Source organism: Bos mutus, chromosome 20 (assembly GCF_027580195.1).
Source record: "Bos mutus isolate GX-2022 chromosome 20, NWIPB_WYAK_1.1, whole genome shotgun sequence".
Classification (NCBI taxonomy): Eukaryota; Metazoa; Chordata; class Mammalia; order Artiodactyla; family Bovidae; genus Bos; species Bos mutus.
The window spans coordinates 53,648,472-53,663,941 of record NC_091636.1 but is presented as its reverse complement, the minus strand read 5'-3'; the positions used below and the strand labels follow the sequence as shown (position 1 = coordinate 53,663,941).

The window sequence follows — 15,470 nt, the reverse complement described above, 5'->3', positions numbered from 1 at the left end:
ATCTCTATATTAACTTGCTTTATGCATATACAGTATACATTAGAAATGTTAATTTCAAATTAAAAACAGAAAAAAGATTTTCCTGAATCTAAGACACTTTTATTGAATACTAATCATTAAACATTATGTTAAGCTCTGCCTACAATATTTTTAATACATGAATAAAATAAATTACTAGTTCTATGGCTATTTGAATTCCATACATCAGAAGGACAATTGACCTACATCAGAATATTCACTGTAATCAGGACTAATATCTTTAAAATCGCTTAGTCTACTTCTGCATTATCATGTGTCAACACGCACTATTGCAAAGCTGATTCTCCTGTACAAAATGTGCTTTTCCTCAAAGCAATGATACAAGGGGGCCACTTTTCTTTTTAACATCCCCTCATTTATAATCATAAACATGATTCATAAAAAACTGAAAGAATGTTTAGAACTTCCCTGGTGGTCCAAAGGTAAAGAACCCGCCTTCCACTGCAGGGATATGAGTTTGACCCCTGGTTGGGAGCTAAGACCCACATGCCAAAGGGCAACTAAGCCAGTGAGTTACAACTACAGAACACTACACACAACACAGTAAAAAAAAGTGAAATTATAAATACTAACTGAAAACCTTTCCTACTTTTTGTTCAGGGTTCAATGAAGAATTAGAAATTGATTTGTAAAGACTAATAACAATCAAATCATCTCTAAGAAATAAATGCCCATGACCATGAACACATATATCTATACAAGATAAACAGAACAAGTAAAAATGAGTAAATTAATAAATCAGTCTACAACTCTGCCATATACAACCAAACAGACCAAAAACAAATCATAAAATAATTCACATTATAACTGATCAGTTTCCAAATTATTCCAAAATGTAATTTCAAAGTATTCTAATTTCAAATTATGTAATTTCAAATTATTCCAAAATACACAACTTCAAAATTAAAATAATTCCACAAACTTATTAAATTTAGCTGTTACCTTGTCTGAGAGACTTTTCTCTTCAGGTATATGTATCTTGTTTTATAGAATAAATATATAAAATACCTTTTCAATTTTTTATTTTATATATTAAATCATAATATAGATAAATGTATTTTGTGTTTAATAGGGTTGAATGAAAAACTATTTTTAATACATTCCCAACTTTCTTTCAAAATGTATACTTTCAATTTAGCTAGGTTAAATATCAAATTGATATACTGTTTTTCCAAGTACTTTCCCTGACTTGCAACTTAAATAAGTGGAGTGGTCTTTCCAATCTGGACTTGATTGAATGGTATATATCTAACTATGCTGTGGGCTTAGTTTTTCAGTCATGTGTCTGACCCTTTGCAACCCTATGGACTATAGCTCATCAGGCTCCTTTGTCCATGGGGATTCTCAAGGCAAGAATACTGGAGTGGGTTACCATGCCCTCTTCCAGGGGATCTTCCCAACCCAGAGATCAAACCCAGGTCTCCCACATTGCAGGTGGATTCTTTACCGTCTGAGTCACCAGGGAACCCCATATCTAACTATCTCTCCCATCAAAAATACAAGTATACAAGCTGTACAACATACATAAAATGACTGTCATTGAAAAGCATTCAATGCAGGAAGGTTTGGATGAGGTATAGTCCTTGAGGGAAAGGAAGCACATGAGATGAGTTTTATATTCTCAGGGACTCAGAGCATTTTTCAATATAATGTGCTAAAGAGAAGACCCTAACAGAAATTATGTACTTTGTGAGACCAAGGTTGGGATTAAAGGGCTGCCATAGTAGCTGAAAGGAGAATGAAGGCACAAATAAGAAACTAGAGAAATGAACCCAAAAGACTGAATGTCTTTCTGTATGGTAATTATAGATACATGCACTACAGTTGCACATGTAGAGACTCAAGTAAACCGAAATAAAGCAAAGCTGAAAGACATAAAGAGCTACACAGATATTTCAGAAGGTATGAGGCACCAGGAATCAGAATTAGTAAATGCTTTTGACTCCAGCTGATATTAGAGAAAATTTAGTTCTTAGGAGTAAGAGCTTATTTCCCAGGAGTAAGGGAAAAGATGAAATATACCAGTTTTAGCAGAGTTTAACTGTGCTAGTATAGGATATTAACTCTATATTGTATACAACTCTATATGAATTACCTAAATTTGTAAATTTGAGCAAATTCAGGGAGATAGTAACAGACAGGGAAGACTAGCATGTTGCAGGCTGTGGAGTTGCAATGAGTCAGATATGACTGAGCAACTGAATGACAATAACATACTCTAAATTTAATCTACAAGAAAACAGCAAATCTCTGTGGATAAAGGTAACATAGTCAGGAACTTCTACAGTTGCTTACATACAATGTTCAACCAATAATGATAAGATACACTTGAAAATGAAATATGACAAAAATCAAAAAGGAACCAGTCCTTAAAATGACCCATAGATGATGTTGATTTGGGAATTATTAGGAAAGGATTTTTAAATACCTAAAAGGTCAGTCTAGTCACGTTATGGTTTTTCCAGTGGTCATGTATGGATGTGAGAGTTGGACTATGAAGAAAGCTGAGCGCAGAAGAATTGATGCTTTCGAACTGTGGTGTTGGAGAAGACTCTTGAGAGTCCCTTGGACTGCAAGGAGATCCAACCAGTCCATCCTAAAGGAGATCAGTCCTGGGTGTTCATTGGAAGGACTGATGCTGAAGCTGAAACTCCAATACTTTGGCCACCTCATGCAAAGAATTGACTCATTGGAAAAGACTCTGATGCTGGGAGGGATTGGGGGCAGGGGAAGAAGGGGACGACAGAGGATGAGATGGCTGGATGGCATCACCGGCTCGATGGACGTGAGTCTGAGTGAACTCCGGGAGTTGGTGATGGACAGGGAGGCCTGGCGTGCTGTGATTCATGGGGTCGCAAAGTGTCAGACATGACTGAGTGACTGAACTGAACTGAACTGAAAATCTATGCTTAAAAACATATAGAAAACTATTAATGGCTATAGAAGTAAAGTAGAAAATAAAGAATAAATAGCACCAGAAAGATAAATTATAATTGACTTAAAGCACAAATCTTTAATAAGAAAATGGCAATTCCATATAATGCTAAATATGAGAACAAAAGTAGTAAAACTCAAAGAGGCTCAAAGAGTTTAAAGTTGTTCCATTATTTCAAGTGATAAATTATATCTTAAGGTAGAATGAAATAAACTGTAATATCTAAAGCAAACATTAAAGAAAATAGAAGAAAGTAAAATAAAACTGATGGAGGATAAAATGAACAAAATTAAATACATGAATAATTCATAGAAAGTAAGGAAGGAGAGAATAGAAAAAAACAAACAAAAGAAACAAGTACCAAGATAATGACTTAAATAGAAATGTATCAGTAATTGTTTACGAATCTATCAGTAAAGTATTTAGGCCATTAGAATAGGAAAAAAGGGTCCAAAATATTGGTGGCTAAAAGACAAAGGAAGGGAAAAGCCCATGAAAATAGAACAAAGGAAGGTCCAAGGACCAGAGTTAGAACCTCGAGTGAAACAGCCCTCCTGGCTAGCCCAATTTACAGAGAGCAGGCTCAGAGGGAAGAGAAAAAAAACATATAAAAAGAGGAGTGAAAATTGAGCCACTCGCCTCTTTTGGGTTGGCCTGCCCTCATGCCTTGAGGATGTATTTTTCCTTTGCTTGCCAAATAAAACTGAACTGTAACCAAGCAGTAACATTGGTCTGCCATTGCAAATTTTTGCTGTGGTGAGACAGAACTGAGGAACTTACACACTTCCCCATTACAAGTTAAAAATAAACAACAAAATGTGAAGCCAGATGAAAACAAATGAACAAAAATTTAGTTTAGTGGCTTACATAAAACATTTTAAAAATAAGAAAATATAGTGAATAAGAAAATAATGAAAAACATTGTTCTAGCCAACTGATAAATTAAAAAAAGGAAAAGAAAAATCTTGAATAATTATATTAATATCAGATAAACTGGACTTTAAGTTATAAATCATTGTTAAAGAGAGATGCTGCAAAAGGAAATATTTTCAAACTAAGAGGAAGACATTATGCCTTAAATCTGGGTACATCCAGTAACATGATTTCAAACTATATTTAACCAAAATTAAAACAAAATAAATAAATAGAAAAATCCAGTATCTTAATGGCATACGTTAACATACATCTCTCAGTAGCTGACAAATAAAACTTCTGTTTGGCTATAGAAAATTGGACTGACATATTGAATAAACCTACAGCCCTGGGGAGTTCATCTTTCACCACAAAAAGATGTAATTTTCATTATTGGGGAATGGAATACAAAAGTACAAAGTCAAGAAATACCTGGAGTAACAGGCAAATTTGGTCTTGGAATACAGAGTGAAGCAGGGCAAAGGGTAACAGAGTTTTGGGAACAGACTGTATTGATCATAGCAGAAACCCTCTTCCAGCAATACAAGAGAATACTCTACACATGGACATCACCAGATAGTCATTACTGAAATTGGATTGATTATAATCTCTGAAGCCAAAGATGGATAAGCTATCAGTTCAGTTCAGTTCAGTTCAGTCCAGTTGCTCAGTTGTGTCTGACTCTTTGCAACCACATGAATTGCAGCAAGCCAGGGCTACCTGTCCATCACCAAGTCCTGGAGTTCACTCAAACTCAGGTCCATCGAGTCAGTGATGCCATCCAGCCATCTCATCCTCTGTCGCCCCCTTCTTTTCCTGCCCCCAGTCCCTCCCAGCATCAGGGATAAGCTATATAGTCAGCAAAAACACGACCAGGAGCTGACTATGTCTCAGATCATTAACTCCTTATTGCCAAATTCAGATTAACTTTAAGAAAGTAGGGAAAACCACCAGACCATTCAGGTATGACATAAATCAAACTGCTTACAACTATACAGTGGAAGTGACAAACAGATTCAAGGGATTAGATCTGATAGACAGAGTGCCTAAAGAATTATGGATGGAGATTCGTAACATTGTACAGGAGGCAGTGATCAAGACCATCCCCAAGAAAAAGAGATGCAAAAAGGCCAAATGACTGTCTTAGAGACCTTAAAAACAGCTATAAAAAGAAGAGAAGCAAAAGGCAAAGGAGAAAAGGAAAAATACACCCATTTAATGCAGAGCTTCAAAGAATAGCAAGGAGAGATAAGAAAGCCTTCCTCAGTGATCAGTGCAAAGAGATAGAGGAAAACAATAGAATGGGAAAGAGTAGAGATCTCTTCAAGAAATTAGAGATACCAAGGGAATATTTCTTGGAAAGATGGGCACAATAAAGGACAATAAAGGACAGAAATAGTATGGCCCTAACAGAAGAAGATATTAAGAAGAGGTGGAAAGAATACGCAAAAGAACTATCCAAAAAATATCTTCACAACCCAGATGATCATGATGGTGTGATCACTCACCTAGAGCCAGACATCTTGCAATGCAAAGTAAGTGGGTCTTAGGAGGCATCACTACAAACAAAGCTAGTAGAGATGATGGAATTCCAGTTGAGCTATTTCAAATCCTAAAAGATGATGCTTTAAAAGTGCTGCACTCAATATGCCAGCAAATTTGGAAAACTCAGCAGTGGCCACAGGACTGGAAAAAGTCAGTTTTCATTTCAATCCCAAAGAAAGGCAATGTTGAAGACTGCTCAAACTACTGCACAATTGTACTCATCTCACAAAATAGCAAGTAATGCTTAAAATTCTCCAAGCCAGGCTTCAATAGGACGTGAACTGTGAAACTCCAGATGTTCAATCTGGATTTAGAAAATGGAGAGGAAGCAGAGATAAAATTGCCAACATCTGTTGGATCATCAAAAAAGCAAAAAAAAAAAGCAAAAGAGTTCCAGAAACACATCTACTTCTGCTTTATTGATAATGCCAAAGCTTTTGACTGTGTGGATCACCACAAACTGTGAAAATTCTTCAAGAGATGGGAATACCAGACCATCTGATCTACCTCCTAAGAAATCTGTATGCACGTCAAGAATCAACTGTTAGAACTGAACAGGGAAAAGCAGACTGGTTTAAAATTGGGAAAGGAGTATGACAAGGTTGTATACTGTCACCCTATTTATTTAACTTACATGCAGAGTACATCGTGAGAAATGCTGAACTGGATGAAGTACAAGCTGGAATCAAGTTTTCCAGGAGAAATATCAATAACCTCAGATATGCAGATGACACCACACTTATGGCAGAAAGCAAAGAACTAAAGAGCCTCCTGATGAAAGTGAAAGAGGAGAGTGAAAAAGTTGGCTTAAAACTCAACATTCAGAAAACTAAGATCATGGCATCTGGTGCCATCACTTCACAGCAAATAGATGGGGAAACAGTGACAGATTTTATTTTTTTGGTCTCCAAAATCACTGCAGATGGTGACTGCAGACTTGAAATTAAAAGATGCTTGCTCCTTGGAAGGAAAGTTATGACCAACTTAGATAACTTTTTAAAATGCAGAGACATTGTTTTTCCAACAAAGATCCATTTAGTTAAAGCTATGGTTTTTCCAGTAGTCATGTATGTGTGTGAGAGTTGGACTATAAAGAAAGCTGAATAGTGAAGAATTGATGCTTTTGAACTGTGGTGTTGGAGAAGACCCCTGAGTGTCCCTTGGAGTGCAAGGAGATCCAACTAATCCATCCTAATGGAAATCCATCCTGAATATCCATTGGAAGGTCTGATCCTAAAGCTGAAATCCAACCCTTTGGCCACCTGATGTGAAGAACTGACTCATTTGAAAAGACTCTGATGCTGGGAAAGACTGAAGGTGGGGGAAGGGAATGAATGACAGAGGATGAGATGGTTGGATGGCATCACTGACTCTGTGGACATGAATTTGAGTAAACTCTGGGAGTTGGTGATGGAGAGGGGGGCCTACCATGCTACAGTCCATGGGGTCACAAAGAGTTAGACTGGACTGAGTGACTGAACTGATTGAATAAACCTGAACTAATTTATATATGTAGGAAACAAACCATGAAGTTGGTTCACCTTCTTTTAAATCAAGTACATGTTGACATTTAAGGAAACTCTCAAGAAGTTTCAAAATACATGTCTTAACCATAATAAACTAGGTATCTTTTCTAAAGTATATGAGAAAAACTTCCACTTGCTAGTAATTAAAACATACAGTTCACATTCTGAAGGATCGAGGAGAAGCTTGATTGCTTGTTTCACAACGATTTCAAATAAAATATTAATGTTTAATTTATTATATGTCATTTATATTTGTTTTCATAAAAACTAAACTAATAAAAACAATAATCCTTCACTGAAATATTTTGCTATTGACAAAGATCATATCAATATTAATGTATTCATCAGTGATGTTTCCTTTTTCACTAACATTAAATTTTACCCATATCAGTTATAATTTTATAATTAGAATTATGGGAAATACTGCCATCTATTTAACTTTTAGGACCTGATCCTCCCAACATTACATTTCACTATATCAACTGGACTCATAAGTGGACCACTTAACAATTTTGCAATCATTTCAAGTTCTTAGGGTAGTTTTGTTAAATAATCAAATATCTATTCTTTTATTGTGATTATTTGACATGCATTATTCTTATTTCCCTAGATTGGTTACTTACCCTACAAGTTCAATTCAGTTCAGTCACTCAGTCATGTCCGACTCTTTGCAACCCCGTGAACCACAGCAGGCCAGGCCTCCCTGTCCATCACCAACTCCCGGAGTTAACCCAAACTCATGTCCATTGTGTCGAGGATGCCATCCAGCCATCTCATCCTCTGTCTTCAGCTTCTCCTCCTGCCCCCAATCCCTCCCAGCCTCAGGTTCTTTTCAGATGAATCAGCTCTTTGCAGCAGGTGGCCAAAGTATTGGAGTTTCAGCTCAACATCAGTCCCTCCAATGAACACCCAGGACTAATCTCCTTTAGGATGGACTGGTTGGATCTCTTTGCAGTCCAAGGGACTCTCAAGAGTCTTCTCCAACAACACAGTTCAAAAGCATCAATTCTTCTGTATTCAGCTTTCTTTATAGTCCAACTCTCACATCCATACATGACTTAATGGAAAAACTATATCTTTGACTAGATGGGCCTTTGTTGACAAAGTAATGTCTCTGTTTTTAAAAATGCTGTCTAGGTTGGTCATAACTTTCCTTCCATGGAGTAAGCCTCTTTTAATTTCATGGCTGCAATCAACATCTGCAGTGATTTTGGAGCCCCCCAAAATAAAGTCTGACACTGTTTCCACTGTTTCCCCATCTATTTATCATGAAGTGATGGGACAGGATGCCATAATCTTAGTTTTCTTAATGTTGAGCTTTAAGCCAACATTTTCACTCTCCTCTTTCACATTCATCAAGAGGCTCTTTAATTTGTCTTCACTTTCTGCCATAAGGGTAGTGTCATCTGCATATCTGAGGTTGTTGATATTTCTACAGGCAATCTTGCCTCCAGCTTGTGCTTCAGAATGGCGGCTATGCAGCACAAGAACGGCCAAGAGAAGATATCCCATGTCCAAGGTAAGGAGCGGCAGCTGTGCTTTGCTGGAGCAGCCGTGAAGAGATACCCCACATCCAAGGTACGAGAAACCCAAGTAAAACGGTAGGCACTAAGAGAGGGCATCAGAAAGCAGCCAGGCTGAAACCACAATCACAGAAAAGTAACCAATCTGATCACATGGACCACAGCCTTGTCTAACTCAATGAAACTAAGCCATGCTGTGTGGGGCCATCCAAGATGGACAGGTCATGGTGGAGAGGCCTGACAGAATGTGGTCCACTGGAGAAGGGAATGGCAAACCACTTCAGTATTCTTGCCTTGAGAATCCCATGAACAGTATGAAAAGGCAAAAAGACAGGACACTGAAAGATGAACTCCCCAGGTTGGTAGGTGCCCAATATGCTACTGGAGATCAGTGAAGAAATAATTCCAGAAAGAATGAAGGGATGGAGCCAAAGCAAAAACTCTACAAAGGCAAATCTCAAACTACAGCTCCCTTTAGGGTTCAAGTTTACTTTATAAACTTTCATGTTCATAAGGCATTGATATTATATGCATATTCTTTATACAGAATAATAGAGGTCAGTGATTTTTACCTGCCTGAGAATAAATTTAAAAATGACTAGAATATAGTTAAAACCAGAGAAGGAAATAACAAAAATCTTAAAGAATAAATTCCTTTCAACAGAAGGGATAATATTGAGGAATTTATACCTTGAGATATTTTTTTCTGAAGAAGAACTGGGCAACTTTTGTGTCCTTGGAGTAAGGATTCAAGCCACAGATATATTGATTTGTTCTCTTACACTGCAAGTCTTGCAAGTAGCTCCCATTCCTAATACTTTCCTGCCCACATACAGGCATTACTAGAATTGAGCAGTGGCTGTCCTCTTAGCTGTGTATGTACCTTCCCGTCTCTGTTCTCCCCTGTAACCTCCCTGACACTCGCAGACAGCCTGCTTTCACCTGGACCTTTGTTTGTCTTGTATTCCAGGCCACTGAGTTTGTATCTCCCTAGTGCAGAGTCTTTGTAAAGCAAATTATTAATCTAGTCCCCTCTCTTACTCTCAAATGCTTACTCAAAACCTAGGCAGCTTAAATTAAGATAAAGTAGATAGACTTAGAGTCTGTCATACAGAGTGAAGTAAGCCAGAAAAAGATAAACAAACATATTAACACACACATGTGGAATCTAGAAAAATGGTACACCTGAACCTATTTGCAGGGCAGGAATAGAGAAGCAGATGTAGAGATCAGACATATGGACATGGGATGGGGGGGGCAGTGAATTGGGAGAGCAGGACTGACATATATACGCTACCACATGTAAAATAAATAGCCAGTGGGAACCTGATATATAGCACAGGGAGCTCAGCTCAGTGCTCTGTGATATCCTAGTGAGGTGGTATGGGATGGAGGATGGCAGGGAATCTCAAATGGAAGGCCACAGCAGAAGCCAAAAGAATACTGTAAAGTGATTATACTCTAATTTAGAAAAGATACAGCGATAGCTTTAAATTGAGATATAAGAGGTAAGAAATTGATTCCATTGTAAATTAATAGAAGAAAGAAAAATGCATTGTTAAAAATATGTGCTAGATGTTTACGCGAGAGTCAGTCACAGTCTTGCTGTAACATGGCTTTCACAGCTGAAGAGGGAAAAAAAAAGTCAGAAGAAATGTAAAACAAACAAGAACATCTTAAGAAAAACAATTAGATTACTGGGTCTATTTAATGCCTGGATAAGATAGAGTGCCTAATGAACTATGGACAGAGGTTCGTGACGTTGTACAGGAAACAGGGATCAAGACCATCCCCATGGAAAAGAAATGCAAAAAAGCAAAATGGCTGTCTGAGGAGGCCTTACAAATAGCTGTGAAAAGAAGAGAAGCAAAAAGCAAGGGAGAAAAGGAAAGATATAAGCATCTGAATACAGAGTTCCAAAGAATAGCAAGAAGAGATAGGAAAGCCTTCCTCAGCAATCAATGCAAAGAAATAGAGGAAAACAACAGAATAGGAAAGACTAGAGATCTCTTCAAGAAAATTAGAGATACCAAGGGCACATTTCATGCAAAGATGGGCTTGATAAAGGACAGAAATGGTATGGACCTAACAGAAGCAGAAGATATTAAGATGAGGTGGCAAGAATACACAGAAGAACTGTACAAAAAAGATCTTCATGACCAAGATAATCACGATGGTGTGATCACTCACCTAGAGCCAGACATCCTGAAATGTGAAGTCAGGTGGGCCTTAGGAAGCATCACTACAAACAAAGCTAGTGGAGGTGATGGAATTCCAGTTGAGCTATTTGAAATCCTGAAAGATGATGCTGTGAAAGTGCTGCACTCAATATGCCAGCAAAATTGGAAAACTCAGCAGTGGCCACAGGACTGGAAAAGGTCAGGTTTCATTCCAATCCCAAAGAAAGGTAGTACCAAAGAATGTTCAAACAAAGGCACAATTTGCACTCATCTCACATGCTAGCAAAGTAATGCTCAAAATTCTCCAAGACAGGCTTCAGCAATATGTGAACGGTGAACTTCCAGATGTTCAAGCTGGTTTTAGAAAAGGCAGAGGAACCAGAGATCAAATTGCCAACATCCGCTGGATCATGGAAAAAGCAAGAGAGTTCCAGAAAAACATCTATTTCTGCTTTATTGACTATGCCAAAGCCTTTGACTGTGTGGATCACAATCAACTGTGGAAAATTCTGAAAGAGATGGGAATACCAGACCACCTGACCTCCTTCTTGAGAAACCTATATGCAGGTCAGGAAGCAACAGTTAGAACTGGATGTAGAACAACAGACTGGTTCCAAATAGGAAAAGGAATACCTCAAGGCTGTATATTGTCACCCTGCTTATTTAACTTATATGCAGAGTACTTCATGAGAAACACTGGGCTGGAAGAAGCAAAAGCTGGAATCAAGATTGCCAGGAGAAATATCAATAACCTCAGATATGCAGATGATACCTCCCTATGGCAGAAAGTGAAGAGGAACTAAAAAGCCTCTTGATGAATGTGAAAGAGGAGAATGAAAAAGTTGGCTTTAAGCTCAACATTCAGAAAATGAAGATCATGGCATCTGGTCCCATCACTTCATGGGAAATAGATGGGGAAACAGTGGAAACAGGGTCAGACTTTATTTTTTGGGGCTCCAAAATCACTGCAGATGGTGACTGCAGCCATGAAATTAAAAGACACTTACTCCTTGGAAGGAAAGTTACGACCAACCTAGAAAGCATATTAAAATGCAGAGACATTACTTTGCCACCAATGGTCCGTCTAGTCAAGGCTATAGTTTTTCCAGTGGTCATGTATGGATGAGAGAGTTGGACTGTGAAGAAAGCTGAATGCAGAAGAATTGATGCTTTTGAACTGTGGTGTTGGAGAAGACTCTTGAGAGTCCCTTGGACTGCAAGGAGATCCAACCAGTCCATTCTAAAGGAGATCAGCCCTGGGATTTCTTTGGAAGGAATGATGCTAAAGCTGAAACTCCAGTACTTTGGCCACCTCATGCAAAGAATTGACTCTTTGGAAAAGACTCTGATGCTGGAAGGGATTGGGGGGCAGGAGGAAAAGGGGATGACAGAGGATGAGATGGCTGGATGGCATCACCCACTAGATGGACGTGAGTTTGAATGAACTCCGCGAGCTGGTGTTGGACAGGGAGGCCTGGCATGCTGCAGTTCAAGAAGTTGCAAAGAGTTGGACATGACTGCGCACCTGAACTGAACTGAACTGAAATAAGAACTTTATAGGATTTGAACTGTGTTTAGATTTGTGCATTTCATGCTGCTTTATGTATGCAAGTCTTAATAATATATATGATTGTTTTTTCTTCAAGCAATTTGCAAAGTTTCCCAAGGTATAGTTTGTCATTTTTTTTTCATTTGATGAGTTATAATGCTTTGGGGATAATTAAAGAATACTGCAAGCTACTCTTATTGTGGTGACACCAAATCATTCTGAGAGCAACAATGTGCTTAGAGCAGTATGGGTGCAAAATAAAATATCTTTTAAACAAATCAGAGTGTGAAGTTCTGGGTGTGTACCGCCTTTGTTTCAACACACTAAGAGCATATCACCATGGGGCAGGATTGACAGTTGTCAGTCATTCTGGGGAGACTGAAGATATATAGATCCCTTTAGTGATTAATGTAATGAGTTCACTCAAAGAGTATTCATTTATCCTTTTTCAAGTTAAACAATTGTTTCACTATGAACTGATGCTTCAGCAACAATCATAGATCAGAGTAAAGTTAGGGATACATTTTTCTTTATTCATCACCAGTTTCTGATTTTCTAGTGATTTCTAAAATAAGTTTTAATGGACTTGTCAGGTTAAAATCAGTTTATTAAGCCCCCTGCATAAATTTTTCACTCTATTATAATAAGGGTTATAATATTAATATACATCTTAAAAATAGTGGTGATAGAATCTACTTAAATAACATAGGTTGAAAATGAGGTTGGTGTTGTAATTATAATAACGTTTATATTCAGCTTAATTCAGCATTATCATTCATTACCTCTTAAAAAAAAATTTTTGAACTTTAGTCTCTGGTGGCTCAGTAGGAAAGATTCTGCCTGGAGATGAGAGTTTGATCCCTGGATCAGGAAGATCCTCCGAGAAGGAAATGAAACTCACTCCAGTAATTTTGCCTGGGAAATCCAATGGGCAGAGGAACGAGGCACGCTACAGTCCATGGGGTCACAAAAGAGTCGGGGATGACTTAGTGACTAAATCAACCAATGAACTCCTTACTCTATAAAAGGGTTTTGTTGTTGTTTAGTCCAACACTTTGCCACCCTGTTGACTGCAGTATACCTGGCTCCCCTGTCCTTCACTATCTCCCAGAGTCTGATCAACTCATGTGCATTGAATTGATGATGCCATCCAACAATCTCATCCTCATCCTTCTCCTCCGACCTTCAATCTTTCCCAGCATCAGGGTCTTTTCCAATGAGTTGGCTCTTCACATATAGGTGGCCAAATTTTCGGAGTTTCAGCATCAGTCTTTATAATGAATATTCAAGGTTAATTTCCTTTAGGATTGACCTGTTTGAGCTACTTGCAGTCCAAGGGATTCTCAAGAGTCCTCTCCAGCACCACAGTTCAAAAGCATCAGTTCTTCAGCACTCAGGCTTCTTTATGGTCCCACTTTCACATTCGTACATGACTACTGGAAAACCAAATTGTTGACAATATGGACCTTTGTCAGTAAACTGATGTCTCTGCTTTTTAATATACTGTCTAAGTTTGTCATAGCTTTTCTTCCAAGGAGCAAGCATCTTTTAATTTCACGGCTACAGTCACCATCCGATTACACTAGTCTCATAATGAAACATGCGTATATGCATATTGTGTGGAATAAGGGGTTAAATGAATACAAAAATACACTGCAATTTTGTAAAATGACTTGGAATTTAATTATACTTCATAGTTTAATAATATGTACTTATCTATGACATAATTTTCTTTCAAATATGTTTTCTTCATAGAGCAAAAGCCACTTGAAAGAACCAAGTCACATAATCTTGTCCTTAGAATTGATATTTTAAAGGAACTTTGCCTAACCATGAATTCAACTTGCCTGTCTTTATCCATAGTCTTTTAATAATAATATTTTTACAGAGTATTTAAATTAAACTCATTTACTCATTCATTTTGTAACCATTTATCCAGAGCTAGGCACCAATCTAAACACTTAATGCTACAAAGACAAATCAAGCATCATTCTTACTTAGAGGGACCCACAGTGTAGGGGAGATTTGCACCTATGGAGATAAATATAGCATAAAAGCACATGGGAAAGTGCCATGTTACAGAAACCAAGGGTTAATTAACTGCTAATTCTGTGATGGAGTTCAGAGAAACTTTTAGGAGGGCTTTTAAACAAAGGAATGTGGTAGTCCTGGTGGCTCAGATGGTAAATGCCTTCAATACAGGAGACCCAGCTTTGATCTCTGTTTAGGAAGATCCCCTGGAGAAGAGAATGACAACCCAATCCAGTATTCTTGCCTAGAAAATTCCATGGACAGAGGAGCCTGGAGGACTATAGTTCATGGGGTCACAAAGAGTTGGATACAACTGAATGACTATTACAAACAAAGGAATGTGAGTGAAAAATTCTAGACTGATTTAAGGATATGCATATTCTTGCTGTGTTTTCAGAACAGGCAGTATTCCATTGAGTACTGAGAGCAATACTGGGAGATAAGGCTGGGTAAGCCTTTCACACTGACACGTGGAGAGCGTTGTTGACTTGCCACAATGTCTACTTTGTTACAGAGTTTATTTTCTTCCTCACCCCAGATTTATTGAAGTTGAAATGTATTCCTTGGACTATAAATACAAACAGGCAAAATATTTTACCTCTGAAATTTCTGTTGTCCTTAAAACTCATTATTTACCAATAACCATCAAAATTGTCCATTACTTGTTTTTATTTCAAATATGCCTCTGCAAATTTTTCTAAAAATCACTGCAGCAGCTACTTCTCTGTAACTTTTTGATGATATTTGCTAAGCTGTTTTTTCAAAGACGAACCTAGCAGGTCTTTTTAAAAAAATTATTGGAGTAGAGTTGCTTTGAAATATTATGTTATTTTCTGCTTTACAGTAAAGTGAATCATCCATCAGTCAGTTCAGTTCAGTTGCTCAGTCCTGTCCGACTCTTTGCGACCCCATGAATTGCAGCACGTCAGGCCTCCCTGTCCATCACCAACTGCTGGAGTTCACTCAGACTCACATCCATTGAGTCAGTAATGCCATCCAGCCATCTCATCCTCTGTCGTCCCCTTCCCCTCCTGCCCTCAATCCCTCCCAGCATCAGAGTCTTTTCCAGTGAGTCAACTCTTCTCATGAGGTGGCCAAAGTACTGGAGTTTCAGCTTTAGCATCATTCCTTCCAAAGAAATCCCAGGGCTGATCTCCTTCAGAATGGACTGGTTGGATCTCCTTGCAGTCCAAGGGACTCTCAAGAGTCTTCTTCAACACCACAGTTCAA

General features: G+C 38.0%; 1 protein-coding gene across 2 annotated transcripts in view; it reads right to left on the bottom strand.

The window, feature by feature from the left end:
* CDH18 (cadherin 18) overlaps positions 1 to 15,470 on the bottom strand; it is a 413,479-nt gene that overhangs the window by 142,401 nt on the left and 255,608 nt on the right. The gene's annotated exons all lie outside the window — the stretch shown is intronic.